At 38.0% G+C, this 19,060-nt stretch overlaps 1 protein-coding gene across 3 annotated transcripts in view; it reads right to left on the minus strand.

Annotated features, from left to right (window-relative positions):
* Positions 1-19,060, minus strand: part of Kiaa1958 (KIAA1958 ortholog) — a 187,211-nt gene that overhangs the window by 21,588 nt on the left and 146,563 nt on the right. The window lies entirely within an intron of this gene.

The following is a 19,060-nucleotide window of genomic DNA, read 5'->3' on the forward strand; positions in this document are numbered from 1 at the left end:
TCCTTGCTCCATTTATGGAATTGATTTAATTGCTCTAAATTTGTCAAGCAAAGCATATTTGTCAGCATTTAACCAGGCACCAACATGTGGAACCATGGTAATTTCCCAGCTTTGTGCATGCTTCTCCTACCCACCATCCACCACTTTCCCTGCTGCGCAGTGACTTGCACAGCTTCTGGTTTGTGTTCCCTTCTCGTGAGCTCTGGGCTCCTTGCTCCATTTATGGAATTGATTTAATTGCTCTAAATTTGTCAAGCAAAGCATATTTGTCAGCATTTAACCAGGCACCAACATGTGGAACCAAGGCAGCACGAACAGTACTGTGCCACCTGCTGGTCAATACAGATCATTACACCTACAACAATTTACTGAAATCTAATGGCAGTAAGTAAATTAATAAATTTGAAAGTTATACTATGGGATACAATATTCCATTTAGGAATTTAATAACCTTTTTGCTTATACTATGTATGGCATTCTGCAAGGCATATGTGATTTTTCTTATACATCCATTTATTTGATTTTTGGAATTAGTTTTGTTTTTTATACTTTATCATTAAGAAAATGGTTTGTTAACAGAGCCAAAAATGAGGCACTTTTAGAAATGATACAGTCTTTATAGACTAATAATGAACAGTTGAAAAATTAATACTTTTGAAAAAGTTAACATTAATTTGACAGACAAAAATCCAATCAATGTCGAATGGTGGTGAGACATTATCTGAAAGAATTCATACTGTTGAATTTAGCAATCTGTTGAAAAATTATGATAGATTAACATATAAGGTATCTCTCCAGGAAAGAAATATGCATGCCATCAAAATTATGTCCAAGGATGAGAAGTTATCTTTAGTGAACAAATTTCATACCTTGGAATCCTCAATGACGACATTAGAATGGAACACTGGACAGGAGATTCTGACTTTACAAAAGGCAGTGGTAAAAATATTTGAAAATTGAGAAAATTATTGAAACTGATGAGCAGGGAGAAAAGGTACAAGGACAGGGTTTAACCTCATCAATACATGCCAGAGTCCAGGATGATTTACCCAGAGTTTTAGCTGCCTATCTGGTAATATCCTCTGAGAAGCCATCTACCACAAAATACCCTAAGGTAGTCAAAGAATATACATGACAACCTATAGGTATGACCGATCTAAAAGAAATCAAGCAGGCAATAATATCTTATGGCCTGCATTCACCATTTGTTAGGGAAGTGGTGAAAATATGGGCGTCAAGCAATAAGACCACCCCACACATGGGACTTCAGTTAATCTCAGCGGTCCTAGGAAATGAACCCCAGCTGCTATGGAAATGCTACTGGTGAGAAGAGGCAAAAATTTTAGAAAAACAGGGAAAAGCAAAAGGATGAGACTTCCCAAGGTAAAATTCTTGGTGAGGGCTATTACTCCAATCCTCAGGACATACCTTGTCCCTATAACTGCACAGCAGCTTTAATGCTTGGGACAGGATTCAGAAACCAGGTAATAAAACTGAATCATATACCAGGGTAAAACAGGGCCAGAGAGAATATTAGTGACTTTTTTTTTTTACAAGATTAACTAAGGCTTTACAAGGAGGAGTGACAGACCCAGAAGCTAGATGAGTACTTATTGAATCTCTGTCTTTGGAAAATGCCAACTTAGAATGCAAAAAGACATTTGGATCTTAAAAGGTTAGATCAGCACCAATGGGTGAATGGATCCTGAATACAATGAAAGTCGAGACAGCTGACTATAATACTGAAGCTTGGGTAGGATAAGCAATTTCTAAAGGTATGAGGAGACATCCATGGCCAAATGTTTTAACTGTGGTAGAATAGGACATCTGAAAAGGAATTGTAGTCAAGAATCCCTAGGAATAATGCCTCCTCTGGGAATGGCAAGGACAGGCTGTCTCAGCCTTCTGGAATATGTAGGAGGTGTGGCAAAGGTCAACATTGGATCAATGAATGCAGATCAACAAAAGAGAGACAAGGCAACCCAATACCATCAGGAAACTCCTTGGGGAGCCTCTCTCAGGCCTCCATGTCAAACATGGTCCAGCCATCCCCAGTTACTGTGGATAACACGTCTCACCAGGAAAATTAAAAAAAATTCAGTGCCTACTGTAAAAATACTGTTCTGGATGACTGAATAGACATGGAGGATGAATCAAAAACTCCAGTAGGAAATAGGAAACGTATATTTTGGCAGACTTTTGTAAGTGATACAGACCAAGTCTAAGAGTGCGTATAAATTAACAAGGTAATTGAGGGATTACTAGACATGGGGTGCAGACATGACTATCATTACTCCAGAATCCTGGCTTCCAAATTGGCATCTTCACAAGGCAGCTGTTCAATTCCTAGGACCTGGAACCCTACCTCAAGTGAAACAAAGCACGAGATGGGTTGAATAAATAGGGCCCCAAGGACAGAAAGGAAGGCTGAGGCCATGTGTAGCTAACATTACTGTGAATACCCAGATTAACATTCCTGAAGTCCCCAAAACTCATGCTTCTGCGAAGGATATTATAAGGTATTTTAAACAAAGATCACCAGCCATTCAGGCTGTACAAGAACACAAAGCAACTAGCAAACCTTCAGAGGTACCAATGGCCCTATCCTTAAAATGGTTAACTGAGAAATCAATATGGGTTAAACAATGGCCTTTAACTTAAGAGAAGCTGCAGGCTTTAGAACAGCTGATACAGGAGCAACTAGATGCTCACCATATGCTCACACCATAAACAAAAACAATAAAACAATCCCAAATGAGTTCAAAGCCAGCCCGGTACATGAGACCTTGTCTCAAAAGTCAGAACACAATAAAACCATAAGAAGTCAGCTCTACGACCTTGGAATAGACAAATATTTTTAAGTAGTGTAACAAATCAATATATAAGTAAAAGCCTGAGAATCTAGATCCATAAAAACTAAGAGCAAACACTAAAAACCAAACAAACAAAACCCCACATCATTAAGAGGTGAAAAAGACAAGACACATAATGGGAAAAGACATTTACCATGGAAAAATGGGCAACACTGGGGGATGGTTTGATGAATCATCAGTGCAGAGCATTGCCTATGCCTGCAGAGGACCCAGGGTCTGTTCCCAGCACCCATCAGACAGCTCACAACCATCTGTAACTTCAGTTCCAGGGGCCAATGACTTCTGAGAGCACTACACGCACATATGTATGCTCCAGTACCACACACATACACACATAAAAGGACAAGACTTTAATGAGCCTCATAAAAAAACTAGTAATATTCTATAAATCCTACATTAACATTCACTGAACAAAACATCTTCAATGAAGAAATATCAGATGTTAATAAGGAACACTTTGCTGGTGCAAGAATACAACCGCGGTCACTTTTGAAACAAATTCACCATATCTGCTAGTGTTGAAGAGCAGATTCTATATCCCCAGAAGGGATATACACACCAAACGTAAGTGTATACATATACATATATATATTTTTACATATATATAAAAATGCACAGATAAATGTTTACAAAAGTCTAACAGTATAATAAATAGTTCAAAACTGGAGGCTGTCCTTTGTCCATAAAATACCAACTGCATGTGAAATTACAAAACATTTAACAATAAATTATCATATAACAGTAGTGAGAAATAAATTATGTACAAAGCATGAGTGAATCCCACAAACATAATATTAAGAAAAGGAAGGCGCATGACAGGGTGTCCTGAAAAGGCCACTCAAGTAATTAAAAAAACATAAAATGACTCCATGGTCATAGAGTAGCCTGGGAGGTAACAACAGGGGGAGCTAAAGAGAAACTTCTGGATTCAGGTAATGTTCTTTTTGCTCTGGGAGAAAGTTGTAATAATGTTTGCTTTAGAAAAATCTACTAAACTATATACTAATGATCTGTGCTTTTTATTTCTGTGTAATTCAATAAGAAAAGCATCTAAAACTCCTTAAACTCAAAAATTGCTCCTGGTTAAAGAGTTATATATTAAAAATATGGATGGGAGGGGCCAATTAGGTATTACTCAAGTAATCTTTAATTCACTATAATTCTAACCTAAATCCTCTTTATGGATACTGGACAGGCTAATTACAAAGCTCAGTAGAAAGAGTAAATGAGTTTTTTTTTTTTTTTTGGCAAAAAAAAAAATTAAAAGGAGAGGCAGGCAGATTTCTGTGAGTTCAAGGCTAGTTTGATCGACAGCAAGGTTCAGGACAGCCAGGGCCCACAGAGACACTGTTTTAAAAAATAAGCAGACAAAAGCCCAAAAATTAAAAGAAGAGCTGTGATAAGCTGTCACTTATTAGTAAAGAAACAGTCTTTGGTGTAGATACACACCAGGCACACAATAAAGACTCATTTTTATTTTTTGGTTTTTCGAGACAGGGTTTCTCTGTAGCTTTTGGAGCCTGTCCTGGAACTAGCTCTTGTAGTGCTAGGGATTAAAGGAGTGCACCACCACCACCTGGCCAAGACTCAAATTCTTCCTGCAGGACAAAGGATAGGCTCTTCAAGAAACAGTTTATTCCAATTAATTGGCTATCAGAAAAAGAAACAAATTGACTCCTATTTTAACACACACACATTTCTAAGTGATTCTTTTTTTAAGAATCATTTTTTTTAAAGGAGAAGATTTGTGTAAATTGGGGAGTGAGAAGTAAAGCCTTTGTCAGCGTGACATAACTCACAAAGTATAAAAACAGATGAGCAGATCAGACATCATCAATGAAGGAATCTTAAAAGGCAGTAAGTCAAACAGCAGACAATACTTATACAATATGTAAAATACATATACAATGGGGATATAAGAAGAGCTTCTAGAAATCAATGAGAAAAAGATAACTCACTAGAAAATGGTCTCAGAATGACAATTATTCACAGGAGAAACACAAATACTGAAACACATTAATAACAGCCAGACACCAGAATGAAAACAAGATGGATTTCACTTAAACTGTCAAAAACTTAAAAAATGTATGCATCTAAATAAAGTAGAATATGGGGAAGAAGCTGCTTTATTGGCAATGTTCCATGATGTCAGCACTTATACTTTCGTTGACGCTTTTTAACTAAGTGTAGAAATAAGTATGAGCCAAAGTAGTTTCTGCTGGTCCAGGTGCAAGGCTGGCACCTTCGAGGGTGTGTACCAGAGACTTCTGTGACCTGGGCAGGAGTCTGAGACCTCGGAGGGAGTAGACCAGAGCTAGAGACCTTTGCAGGACTGGGCCCAAGCCAGGTAACTCTGCAGGAGCAGGCTCAGACCAGGGATATCTACAGAAACAGGTCTGAGCCAGCTTCTGCTGGAGCAGGCCTGAGGCAGTGAACTCCTCTGGGGCAGGTACAAGGACCACTGAGGGAGTAGGCCGAAGCCAGAGACATCTGCGTGTTCATGCATGAGTCTGGGACCTTGGAGGAAATAGGCCTAAGCCAGAGATCTTTGTGGGACTGAGCCCAAAACAGGAATTTCTATAGGAGCAGGCCCAGGCCAGGAACATCTATGGGAACAGACCTGAGGCAGCGAACTCCACACAAGCAGGTACAAGGGAGCCACCGATGAGGAAACGGGCCCGAACCAGAGACCTCTGCTGGAGCAGGTTAGAGCCAGCAGCCTCTACCAGAGCAGGCCTGAGCAAGCCACCTCTGACAGAGCAGGCCCAAGGCAGCAAAGAGCTCAAAGCAGAAAGAGCCCCAAGAAGGCAATCTCCATGGGAGCAGGCCTAAACGAACCTTGTTATTGCAGAGCAAACCCCGAGAGCACCGAGCAACCTCCAGGAACACGGAGTGACCAGTGAGTGGGTTGACTGGAACTGTGGCCCTGACTGCACCATGAGGAGCAACCCACCTGAGACTTGGATTCACTGGCACCTGGAAGGTTGATCACCAGAGTATCAGACAGCCCCAACTACACCAATCAGAGGAAAAGACGGGTAGACAAAGTAAGAACACATGCAACACCACAAAGAGCAACATGACACCAGTAAAAACTAGTGACCCTACAACAGCAAGACTTGAACAACCAAATATAGATGAAGCAGAAGAAAATGACCTAAAAATAACGTCAGGAGAATGTTTGAGGCCCTTAAAGAGGAAATGAGAAACTCCCTTAAAGAAATAAAGAAAAAGACAAACAAAAAATCAGAAAACACCAATCAATTCCTTAAAGAAAACCAAGAAAAAGCAATAAAATGTATGAAAGAAACTATTCAAGACATGAAAACTGAAATAGAGACAAGAAAGAAAACACAAGCCAAGGGAATTACAAAAAAAGAAATCATGAGAAAATGATCAGGAACCACAAATGCAAGTATAAACAGCACACTACAAGAGATGGAAGAGAGAATCTTAAGTGCAGAAGATACAATAGAGGAAACAGACTCATAAGTCAAAGAAAACATTAAAACTAACAAAAGCTTAACACAAAATATCAAGGAAATGTGGGATACCATGAAAAGATCAAACCTAAGAATAGTAGAAGTAGGACAAGGAAAAGAAATCCAACTCAAAAATAAAGAAAATATATTTAACAAAATCCCAACCTAAAGAAAGATATACCTATCAAGATACAAGAAGCTTATAGAACACCAAATAGACTGGATTTAAAAAAAAAGTCTCCTGTCACATAATAATCAAAACACTAAACATACAGAATAAAGAAAAAAATACTAAGAGCTGCAAAGGAAAAAGGCCAAGTAACATATAAAGGCAGACCTATCAGAATGACACCTGACTTCTCAATGGAAACATTGAAAGCCAGAAGGTCAAGGTCAGGCGTTATGCAGACATTAAGAGAACACGGATGCCAGCCCAGACTTCTATACCCAGCAAAACTGTCAATCACCAAAGGACAAAACAAGACATTCCGTGACAGAAGCAGATTTCACCAATACCCAGCCACAAACCCAGCCCTACACAAAGTACTAGAAGGAAAACTCCAACCCAAGGAAGTAGATTACATCAACAAAAACACAGACAATAGATGACCTCACAGCAGCAAATTCCAAAGAATGGAAAAAACAAACAATAACATCACCACCAACAAAAACTGAAACAACAGGAACTAGGAATCACTGGTTATTAATATCCCTTAATATAAATGGACTCAACTATAAAAAGACATGGGCTGACAAATTTGATCCAAAAAGAGAATCCATTCTTCTGATGCACACAAGGAAAATATCTCAATCTCAAGGACAGACATGGCCTCAGAGTAAAGGGTTGGGCAAATTTTTTCCAATCAAATGGACCTAAGAAGCAAGCTGGTATAGCTATCCTAACATCTAACAAAATAAACTTTATAAACTAAAATCAATCAAAAGAGACAAAAATGAACATTTCCTATTAGTCACAGGAAAAATCCATCATTAGGAAATCTCAATACTGAACCTCTATGCCCCCAATATAAGGGGCATATATATAAAAGGAACACTATTGAAGCGTAAATCACACATTAAACCCCACACACTAAGAGTGGGAGACTTCAACACCCCACTCTTACTATTGGACAGGTTTGCCAGACAGAAAATTAACAGAGAAACAAGGGAACTAATGGATGTTATAGTTCAAATGGACAATATACCTTCTTCTCAGCACCTCATGGAACCTTCTCCAAAGATGACCACATACTCAGTAACAAAGTAAACCTCAACAGACACAAAAACTGTAATAACCCCATGTATCTTATTGGATCACCATGGCTAAAAACTAGAATTCAACAGCAACACTAATTTCAGAAATCCCACGAACACATGGAAATTAAACAATGCTCACGAGAGGCATCAATGGGTCAATGAAGAAATAAAGAAAGAAATTAAAGACTTCCTAAAATTCAATGAAAATGACCACAAAATGTACCCAAATTTACGGGACACAATGAAAGCAGTGTTAAGAGGAGAGTCATAGCACTAAATGTCTACCTAAAGAAGCTGGGAAAATCCCACACTAGTCAATTAACTGAACACTTGAAAACTCTAGAATAGAAGCAAACTCACCCTGGAGGACTAGATGGCAAAAAATAATCAAATTGAGAGACAATGAAAACAATACAAAGAATCAATGAGACAAAGTGTTGGTTCTTCGAGAAAATCAACAAAATTGACAAACCCAAATGAGACAAAGTGTTGGTTCTTTGAGAAAATCAACAAAATTGACAAACCTTTATCCAAACTAACCAAAAGGCAGAGAGAGAATATCCAGATTAGCAAACTCAGAAATGAAAAGGGGGTCATAATGACAGACATGGAGGCCATCTGGAGGATCATTAGGTTATATTTTGAAAACCTATACTCAACAAAATTGGAAAACTTAAAGGAAATGGACAACTTTCTGGATACACATACCAAAATTAAATCAAGACCAGATAAGCAAATTAAACAGACCTATAACTGCTGAAGAAATAAGAAACAGTCATCAAAAGTCTCCCAACCCAAAAAGCCCAGGACCACATGGTTTTAGCTCAGAATTCTACAAAACTTTCAAAGAAGTACTACCAACACTCCTCAAGTTATTCACACAATAGAAACAGAAGAAACATTGCCAAATTCTTTTTATGAGGCTTTAATTACCCTGATACCCAAATCACAGAAAGACATTACTAAGAAAGAGAATTACAGACCAATTTCACTCATGAACATTGATGCAAAAATACTAAATAAAATGCTGGCAAATTGAATCCAAGAACACATCAGAACCATCATCCACCATGATCAAATCGGCTTCATCCCAGAGATGCAGGGATGGTTCAACATATGAAAATCTGTCAATGTAATCCACCATATAAACAAGTTAAAAAATAAAACCCACATGATCATCTCATTAGATGCCAAAAAACTTTTGACAAAATACAACATCCCTTCATGATAACGGTCTTGGAGAGAGCAGGGATACAAGGAACATACCTAAACATAATTAAGGCAATATACAGCAAGCCAATAGCCAACACCAAACTAAATGGAGAGATTTCAGCGATTCCACTGAAATCAGGAACAAGACAAGGTTGTCCACTCTCTCCATATCTATTCAATATAGTTCTTGAGGTCCTAGCCAGAGCAGTAAGACACCAAAGGGAGATCAAGGGGATACAAATTAGAAAAGAAGAAGTCAAATTCTCATTGTGTGCTGTTGATATGATAGTTTACATAAGTGATCCCAAAAATTCTACCAAGGAACTTCTATAACTCATAAACACTTTCAGCAATGTAGCAGGATCCAATATTAACTCAAAAAAAAAAAAAAACAGTAGCCCTCTGGTACACAGATGATAAAAGGGCTGGGAAAGAAATCAGAGAATCAACACCCTTCACAATAGACACAAATAGCATGAATATCTCAGAGTAACTCTAACCAAACAAGTGGAAGACCTGTATGACAAGAACTTTAAATCTTTGAAGAAAAATTGAAGAAGACACCAGAAAGTGGAAATATATCTCATGCTCTTGGATAGGCAGAATTAACAGTAAAACTGGCAATCTTACCAAAAGCAATCTACAGATTCAACGCAATGCCCATCAAAATCTCAGCAAAATTCTTCAAAGACCTTGAAAGAACAGTACTCAACTTCATATGGAAAAGCAAAAAAACCCAGGAGAGCGAAAACAATCCTGTAAAAGAAAGGAACTTCTGGAGGCATCACAATCCCTGACTTCAAACTTTACTACAGAGCTACAGTACTGAAAACAGCCTGGTACTGGCATAAGAACAGACAGGAGGACCAATGGAACTGCATCGGAGACCCGGATATTAATTTACACATCTACAAATACCTGATTTTTGACAAAGAAGCAAAAAATATAAAATGGAAATAAGAAAGCATATTCAACAAATGGTACTGGCATAATTAACTGGATATCAACATGTAGAAGAATCAAAATAGACCCATATCTATCACCATGTACAAAACTCAAGTCCAAATGGATCAAAGACCTCGACATAAAACTAACCACACTGTACCTCATAGAAGAGAAAGTGGAAAGTACACTTGAATGCACTGGCACAGGAGACCACTTCCTAAATGTAACCCCCATAGCATAGACACTGAGAGAAACAATTAATAAACGGGACTTCCTGAAACTGAAAACCTTCTGTAAAGCAAGGGGCATGGTCCACAAGACAAAACGGCAGCCTACAGGAGGGGAAAAGATCTTCACCAACTCCATATCGGACAAGATATGTGTACAGGAGGGCTGATCTCCCAAATATACAAAGAACTCAAGAAATTGGTCATTAAAAAACCAAATAATCCAATAAAAAATGGAGTACAGATCTAAACAGAGATCTCTCAACAGAGGAGTCTACAATGGCTGAAAGACAATTAAGGAAATGTTCAACATCCTTAGTCATCAGAGAAATACAAATCAAAACAACTCTGAGATTCCATCTTACACCTGAATGGCCAAGATCACAAACACTGATGACAACTTTTGCTGGAGAGGTTGTGGGGTAAAGGGAACACTTCTGCATTGCTGGTGGGAGTGCAAATTGAAACAGCCCTTTGGATATCAGTGTGGCAATTTCTCAGAAAGTTAGGAAACAACCTACCTCAAGAAGCAGCAATACCACTTCTGGGTATATACCCAAAGAATGCTCAATCATACCACAAGGACATGTTTATAGCAGCATTGTTTGTCATAGTCAGAGCCTGAAAACAACCTAAATGTCCCTCAGCTGAAGAATGGATAAGGAAAATGTCGTACACAATGGAGTACGACACAGCAGAAAAAAATAATGACATCTTGAAATCTGTAGGCAAATGGATGGATCTAGAAAACATCATATTGAGTGAGGTAACCCAGACCTAGAAAGATAATTATCATATGTACTCACTCATAAGTGGCTTTTAGATATAAAAAAAGAAAACCAGCCTACAATTCACAATCCCAGAGAACCCAGGTAACAATGAAGACCCTAAGAGAGACATGCATGGATCTCATCTACATGGGAGTAGAAAAAGACAAGATCTCCTGAGTAAATTAGGAGCATGAGGACCATGGGAGAGGGTTCAAGGGGAGGGGAGAGAAAAGGAAAGAAGGAGGGAAAAATGTATAGCTCAATAAAATCAATAAAAAAGAAATAATTATGTAATAATAAGGGTGTTTACCAAAAACTTATTATTGGAGAAAAGATTAAATAATGCATATTTATAGGCTATCATTAAAAACTGTGGTAATCTTTTTTATACACTGTAGTATGAAAACAGGTACACAAAATATAAAGTAAAAAAGCTTAACATGTGTAGTCTGATACCATTTTAGCAAGAAAATAAAACTTAAATTGTGTTCACAACTCATTTATAAAGTCCCAAAGGATGCATATCATGTTATTACTTCTGCAAATTGTAAAATTCACTAGGATTTTAGAACTATGTAGGAAAAAAACTTTTCATTTGATCTAAGATTTTTCTCTTCAAAACGTCTCCTAATTTTTATCAGATACAAATATGTATGCATAAGGAGTTAATGCAAATTTTAAAAAGTAAAAAAACCCCACAATTCAATTAAGATATTTTCAAACAGACCTTGCCACATTTGTGCAAAGTAATAACAACTTACTTTAAAATATTAAGGTCCAGGCCGGGCGCACGCCTTTAATCCCAGCACTTGGGAGGCAGAGACAGGCGGATCTCTGTGAGTTCGAGGCCAGCCTGGTCTATGAGAGCTAGTTCCAGGACAGGAACCAAAAAGCTACGGAGAAAACATGTCTCGAAAATCCAAAATAAAATAAAATAAAATAAAAAAATTAAGGTCCAAACAGGTAAGGTGGTGTACACCTTCAATCTCAGGACTTGGGAGGTGGAGGAAGGTAAAGCTCAGAGTTTGAAGCCAGTCAGATCTGTTAGCATGTTCCAGATCAGCTATGGCTGCAAAGTGAGACCCCAAAATCTCAATCTATCTCCCTCCCTCTGCTGTCCCTATTTTAGGGATCCAATAGTAGTCTCTGTATGTTAAAGCAGGTGTTTTCTCACTGATCTACAATACCCACCCCTGAAGACACATGGTGGAACACCCATATTCCCAATAAAGGCTACGAGAGTCTTAGCTGTGTGGCAGTCACCGAGAGTCATCTTTCCAATGTTCTATCTGCTACTGTCTGCTCCTTACTTGCAACAGCTCTGCATCGCTTGAGCAGTCATAAGCACTAGAATGTTAAATAAAACTTATGCTGGCTTCCACTTAAAAATAAATTTGCTCTCCATGCTTGCCATTTTCAGCATTTGTTTTGAAAACTTTAACATTATTTTATACATATTAACCATTTTAGTTAAATAAAATCCCTTTTAAAAATAATTATGAATAAATTTTAAAATAGAAACAAATTTTTATGACTTGTACCTGAGTCAACTTGAATCCCAATATTTTTTCCCACAGCAAAATAAGATTCATCAAAAATATACAACTTGCAAACATATTTAAAGATGGGTCTCTTGTTTCTTGAAGTACTACGAAAACACAGGCATAACCTTTATAGTTAGACTGTCCATACTGCTGGCCGTTACAACGAGATACCCACCTCCACTTGAAATATTCAGCTGGAATACTGGTGAATTATTTATATATGACGTAGGTTTACATTTCAGTAAAGTGGTTGTATTTTCTATTTTCAGATGCTAGGTCTTTTTAATGCTTCACTCTCAGTCACACGTGTGTGTGGGGTGGGGTATATGGACAGGTGCTCTCAGACGCTAGAGGAGCCTGATCCTCTGAACATGAGCCACCTGACATGGATGCTTGGAACTACCTTAGGTTCTCTGGAAGAACATTATTCTCTTAACTATTGAGCTATCTCTAACTCCTAATACTTTTTATTAGATAATTTTAGTAACCCAACCAAGATGCCTGAGATTATGCACCAAGGAATCATTTCTATTTTGTTCAAAGAATGATTTCAAGCATCCTAAATGTAATAAACAATGCATGGAGAATCTATCTAACAGCATTTTTCTGAAAATAAGGAAACCTAGGACCTGACATGTTTAAGAAAAAAAGAAAGGAATCTTTTTTGGAGAAAGGGTTTCTCTGTGTGACAATCCTGTCTGTCCCACTTCATGCTTTGTAGACCAGGCTGGCCTTGAACTCACAGAGACCTGTTTTTACCTACATGTATGTCTGTGTATCATATAGACACCTGGTACCTGCAGAGGCCAGAAGGGGTGTCAGGTCACTGGGACTTGAGACAAATGTAGTTATGAGTTCTGTGGGTGCTAGGAAACAAACCTAGATCCTTTGGCGGCATGCTGTTAACTTCTGGAACATTTCTCCAGCTTGCCTCTATGTATTTAGATCAGTATAACCTGTATTTATTTAAAAAACATCAAGTTCCTTTGTGGAGTAAAGAGAAAGGGCTACCAGAGATTTCAATACAGACACCACATGACCTGGTGTTCGCGCACGTGATCCCAATATATAAAAGTTGGATTCTAGAGGGTCAGTTGTTCAAGTCTACCTGCTATGTAACAAACCTGAGGACAGCCTAGGCTACATATCACCTCAAGAGGACATGTAGAAAGCTGGTTCAGTGGTTCACATGGAACTGTATTGCTGGAGGACAGAGGCAAAGGGATCCTGAGGGCTCAGAGGTAGGCGATTCAGCTAAAATGTTGAGCTCCTGGTTTAGATCCTGTCTCAAAGTTATATGGACAATCACTTGACTTTGACCATAGGCGCCCCCTCCCCCCTTCTCTCCACACCTTCCACAGTAAGTAAAGAAATAAATAAAACAGCAGACAGCTGATTTTCAGCTGTGGAGCATTCTGCTCCATAAGCAGGCCTAGGACTACAGAAAGCCCAAGAATTAACTGGCTGCTGACCCATTACTAAAGAACTGTATAACCTTATAAGGTTGTGTAAACAGCGGTGTACATGAATACTTCCTCTTCCAGGACTGTCCCCTCCACGGTTAGGCGTGGAGTGCCTGACCTCGTACACACTGTCAACATTCCATGGCTACTGCAGTCTATCAGGGCAACAATTTGATTCCCCTTCCCCGAACTGTGCTTGCTTTTTAAATTGGTAGAGTTACAAAAACAGTTATTTTTTCAGAACGTAATTTATTAGCTAAAAATTGGTCATCATGCCCAAATACAGAAAAGACAGTATGACTAAACAGGTTCTTAGTATAGATATTATTGACAAACATGGGCTGAGTTTATTGGATTGCTCATTTCTGTGAAATATAGGCTATATCAATGAATATAAAAAACAGAAAATCTCACTACATTAGATGCAAACATTAAACACACAATGGAACCAATCAATCACTGGACACAAAACTACAGTTTTATTTAAAGCACAAGTACACAGATAGTTGTGAAGCAAAAACAGTGAGCTGACAAAGATGAAACATCTTAGTGTAAAAGAGTGAGCAGCGAAACAAAAATGAAAACAATACCATATACTCTTAGTCACAGTTCTATACTGCAAACATTGACAGGCAGGACCATCTGACAGTAACACAGCATCTCACATTTTAATCCACCCTTCTCTGCTCCTTTTCCATTAAAATTGTAGTTCTTTTTTAAAGTTTTAAAATATGACTTGAGCGAGGCAGACACACACGTGCTTTTTTTCCACATCAATCATAGATGTGGCTAGAAAGCACACAGAGAGATGACAATCTACCAACTGGGGTAACAACACAGCCCTCTGGTTTCATGACCCGCCCCCCCCCCCCCAGCATTAACTGTGGTCATAGCATTGCCAAGCAGATGCCTTGTCTTAAACACTAGGGACTAAAATGAAAAATCTGTCTTTTTATTCTCCGAGTTCTCAGTGATGAAAGAAATGGAAGTGTAAACACACATCTATGACTGATAACAAAACAAAGGACCTCGCTGAAGCTGAACATAGCCTCATCAGTTCTGGTAAAACCAAGTATGGCCACTCATTCTCTTCAGCAGCCTCTAGGCCGATGAGATTTTAGTTAAATGTTTGCATTACTGTACAGAAGAGGAAAATGGTCACTTACCATGAGGCTGATCTGGCAACTATATGTTCAACTTTAGCAATGAGTATATTCACAATTATGGGAAAAACCGGAAATTATAAATTAAAAACCTACCAAGTATATATATATATATATACTATTTGTTCAAAAAGTTGTTCTAGACATAAAGGCCTTGGACAGAGAGAGAGATTCAAAACAGAAGATCCAAGGGTAGAAAATAAATCTGAGAGCAGGATTCAAACACATGCCCACTGTTAACTTAGAGACGTCATCGTGTCTGAAATCTCCTGACAGAAAACAAGAAACGCTCCGGTGTAGCTGTGGGGCTGGATGACAGCAGTGCTGCTCCGCTCCATCACCTCATGGGGGAGAAGACATTTAAAGTATTATTCTGGCAGGAGTGCTCACAGTTAAATCTGCCTATCTTTGCCCTAAGCTAACGGTTCTCCACTTTCCTAACGCTGTGATCCTCTAGTATAGTTCCTCATGCTGTGGTGACCCCCAGTGCAAAATTATTTTTATTCCTACTTGATAACTGTAATTTTGCTACTGAAATGAATTAAAATGTAAATATCTGATATGCATGGTATCTGATATATGGTATTTGATATGGTCACTCAAACCCCTCAAAGGGGTCATGACCCACAGGTTAAGAGCCACTGCTCTAAGCAAAGAAGTGACAGGAGCCTTTGAGGAATTAGTTTTAATAATGTTAAATTAGCAATTTCAGCACCAATGTGTCCAAATACAGCACTGGCTGTCACTATGCCTCTGACAGCCACACAAAAGCCTCTATCTAATTCAGGAGATTATCCTTCATTGGAGGAATCTTATAACTATTATTGACAGAATGGACAGGAGGAAACCTGTACTAAGTGGGGAATGTGGGCATGAAAAGGTTCTTTATGATAGTTTAACCTCCACTGTAGGAGAATAAATAAGATTGTAATGATATTTTCCCCATGTTGAATTTTGATCAAGTACAGCAGACAGAGTTAATCTGTTGAAGCAGCATTCTTCCTGTCATCAGAGTGTGCGTAGAACCGCTGGGGCAAGTAGGAAATACTAGGAACTGAACCGGACAGACACATATGAAAGACCTGATGAACATACCAAATATATTCCACAGACATAAGAAATATTAGATATAAAAGTTGATATTAGAAACTATATTAAATCATTAATTATTTTTTTAATTAATTTTTTACTATTTTTAATTATGTGTTATATGCAGGCGTTTTGGCCAGGAGGTTGAATTACAGATACCTAATGTAGTAGTTGGGAATTGAACTCGGGTCCTTTGGAGGAACAGCACATGCTCTTAATCACTGAGTCATCTCTCCAACTCTGAAATTACTAGTTATTCTTATAGATGCAATTCTAATAGCAAGCCACGCTGACGAGCTACATAACTTGTGTGCCTCACAGGCTTTTGCTGCTACACCATTCAACCTAAAACATCTACATCAGGAGATGGTGTTGCTCAACTGTCAGTCTACTGGCCTCTATTTTGTATGCAAAAACGCTCAAGTCTAAAAGAAACAGAAAATTCTCCGTGACAGAGTACTTAAAAACCAAACAAAACAGAATTCTTGCTTTCCGTTTTTGAAGATGTGTGGAAGAAAAGCTCTCTAGACTGGAATGAGACACATAAAATAATAGTTTGGCACTGTATGACAACTGCATTTCCTTCTGTAGAGGCACTAAGTGCTGGTTCAAAAGAAGTACTTACTTTCTCAAGTCACACATACGTGGGCGGCACAGCCTAACCATAGGAAGTGATAGCAGTGACGGTTAATGATTCCACAGCAATGTCATAAACACCACGGACGAGCATCTAGAACAACATGCAAACCTCCGAAGTCACTCAATTATCTCACAATGCATAGAAATTGTAATGGATTTTGGCAATTTTTTTTATAACAAACGCTTTATAAAGTAAAAGTTTTATAGTTTAAATGCTATTTTAAAAGTGTAACATAATAGGTTATTGGTATAAAAGTTCAGTTAGATAAATTTAATCAGGCTGGGCTAGTACTAGACATCCAATATAAATAATCAATTATAAATTAATAGTAAAGTATTGTAGGTATGTGAGTTATAAAATGTAACAACACAGAGAATCAACAGCCACTAAAACACTGTATGCACAATAACTGTTAGGGTTCTACATCACTGATGCCTTCCTAATTCTACCTACCACAAACGAGTAAACTTCTTCAAAGTTCCCACTGAAATAAATGCAAAACTGTAAAAATGCTAATTCCATTTCATAAAAAGACAAGTAATTACACTGCACTCTTAAAAAAAAACCCTTAAAATTTGACATTGTCTCCACTGATTCTGATAAATATAATTTGCAAATTCCGTCTGTGAAATTTCTTATGCTTAGCTTCCTCTTCAGAAGGAAAGTCAAGATAAGACAAGAAACCCACCTTGCTTTTCTAACCTCCCTGCTACTACTTTACCTTTCCTTTATTTTTTATTTACTTTTTATTTTTTTGTATGTTTTTATTGGGGTTAATCATGGGTAGGAACTGTCACCTTAAAGGTATGCCCCTCCCACCAAGCATGTCCATTTTAATCCTCTTGGGATGCTTTCTGGGACTTTTTTCTTTTTCTTTGTGGTCTTTGTAGAGCTAGCAGTGGCTTCAGGTTCTTCAGAACCTAGGCCCCCTTTTTTTAAACAACTAAATAAATTCACTTAAGAAAATCTTAATTATGTTGATAAAATTTCAATCCTTTGACTAAAGGTATGTTTCATAGTACAAACTGTATCTCAAACCAGTAGCATGGATCCAGTAGTAAAGTTGGATTTAAAGGAGAACGCCCATGAAAACAACAATTCCTTTTGGTCCATGGTCTGCAACTGGAGTCCAATACTTATAGATTTGGGTTAGTTTGCCTCCCCACTTATAGTTGAAAACAAAATATAAACGGGACAAGCTGAGTGACATCTCTTAGGAAACAAATCACAGAGATGGCTCAGTGGTTAAGAGCTGTCTGTAAGTTCAGTTCTAGGGGACACGACATCCTCACACAGATATACGAAACACCAATGCACAGAAAAATAAAAATAATTAAAAAATTATCCAAGAAGTGGGATACACTCTGCAGCTAACTGGAATATTCAAGACTTCAGTAACTGCAGGAGTACGAAGTGTGAAAGGCAATGTGGAATAGGTCAGCACGGAGATTCGAGGGCGCTGGGCTCTCAAAAGTAGAACTTTTATTACAGCGTCTTTACATTTTCTTTGAGAAGAGGAAGAATTTTATACATCTTTATAGACTTCCCATCAACTTGATATTCAATAAATATTCGCCTATGTAGTTATAAATTTTTATCTCAGTAGATTCATTGATATTATGGCTCTGGATGTTAGTTAATGCCAGAGTTTGCAGTAATAAAAACCTAACTAAAAAACCAGAGACTTAGTCTACACCAGAAAAGATGCAGGCAATATATTGTAGTTCAGGTAATACTTTAATTTAGGGAAATGAACTCTGTACAGTGCTGCTTTCCTGCACTCCGGATGTGGAGGGGTGAGGGTTAGGATAGGCTATGTGGTGAAGCCCTGTGGTAAACAGAACACAACACAATAACTTAAGAGAAAATGAATGAACAGGGAAATTTTAAGATAAATATTTAATAGTGGACACATATTATGTATGAAACATTCATATTAGCCCTGGTAAGCATGATAAATGTTGGTGTGCACCTCTGCCACAGAGTGGAGTAAGTTTTCTAAGTTAAAATTCCAAGTAATAAAAATGGCATCTGGCAGTGGTGTGTCCTCAGTATTGTCTAGATAAAAATACAAAATTTAGAGGTAGTCATGAACTTTTTATAACTTAATTAAAGAAGCTCTAAATTGACTATGCTTCTTCTAGTAAGCCATTTTTCTAAAAGTTGTTTTAATCTAAATATCACAGTGTTCCTATCTGGTTAGTTATCGCAGCAAAACATAAGTAAATAAAAGTAATTCACATTATTGATGGAATTGTCTGATGAGAAGGTAGCACTTAAGACTAGGCAGGGCAGATGCTTGTGTCAGTACTCCAGAACAGCAGCAGGGATGCAGAGTTCCCTAGTTCTGTGTCAGTACTCCAGAACAGCAGCAGGGATGCAGAGTTCCCTAGTT

Source organism: Microtus ochrogaster, chromosome 10 (genome assembly GCF_000317375.1).
Source record: "Microtus ochrogaster isolate Prairie Vole_2 chromosome 10, MicOch1.0, whole genome shotgun sequence".
Classification (NCBI taxonomy): domain Eukaryota; kingdom Metazoa; phylum Chordata; class Mammalia; order Rodentia; family Cricetidae; genus Microtus; species Microtus ochrogaster.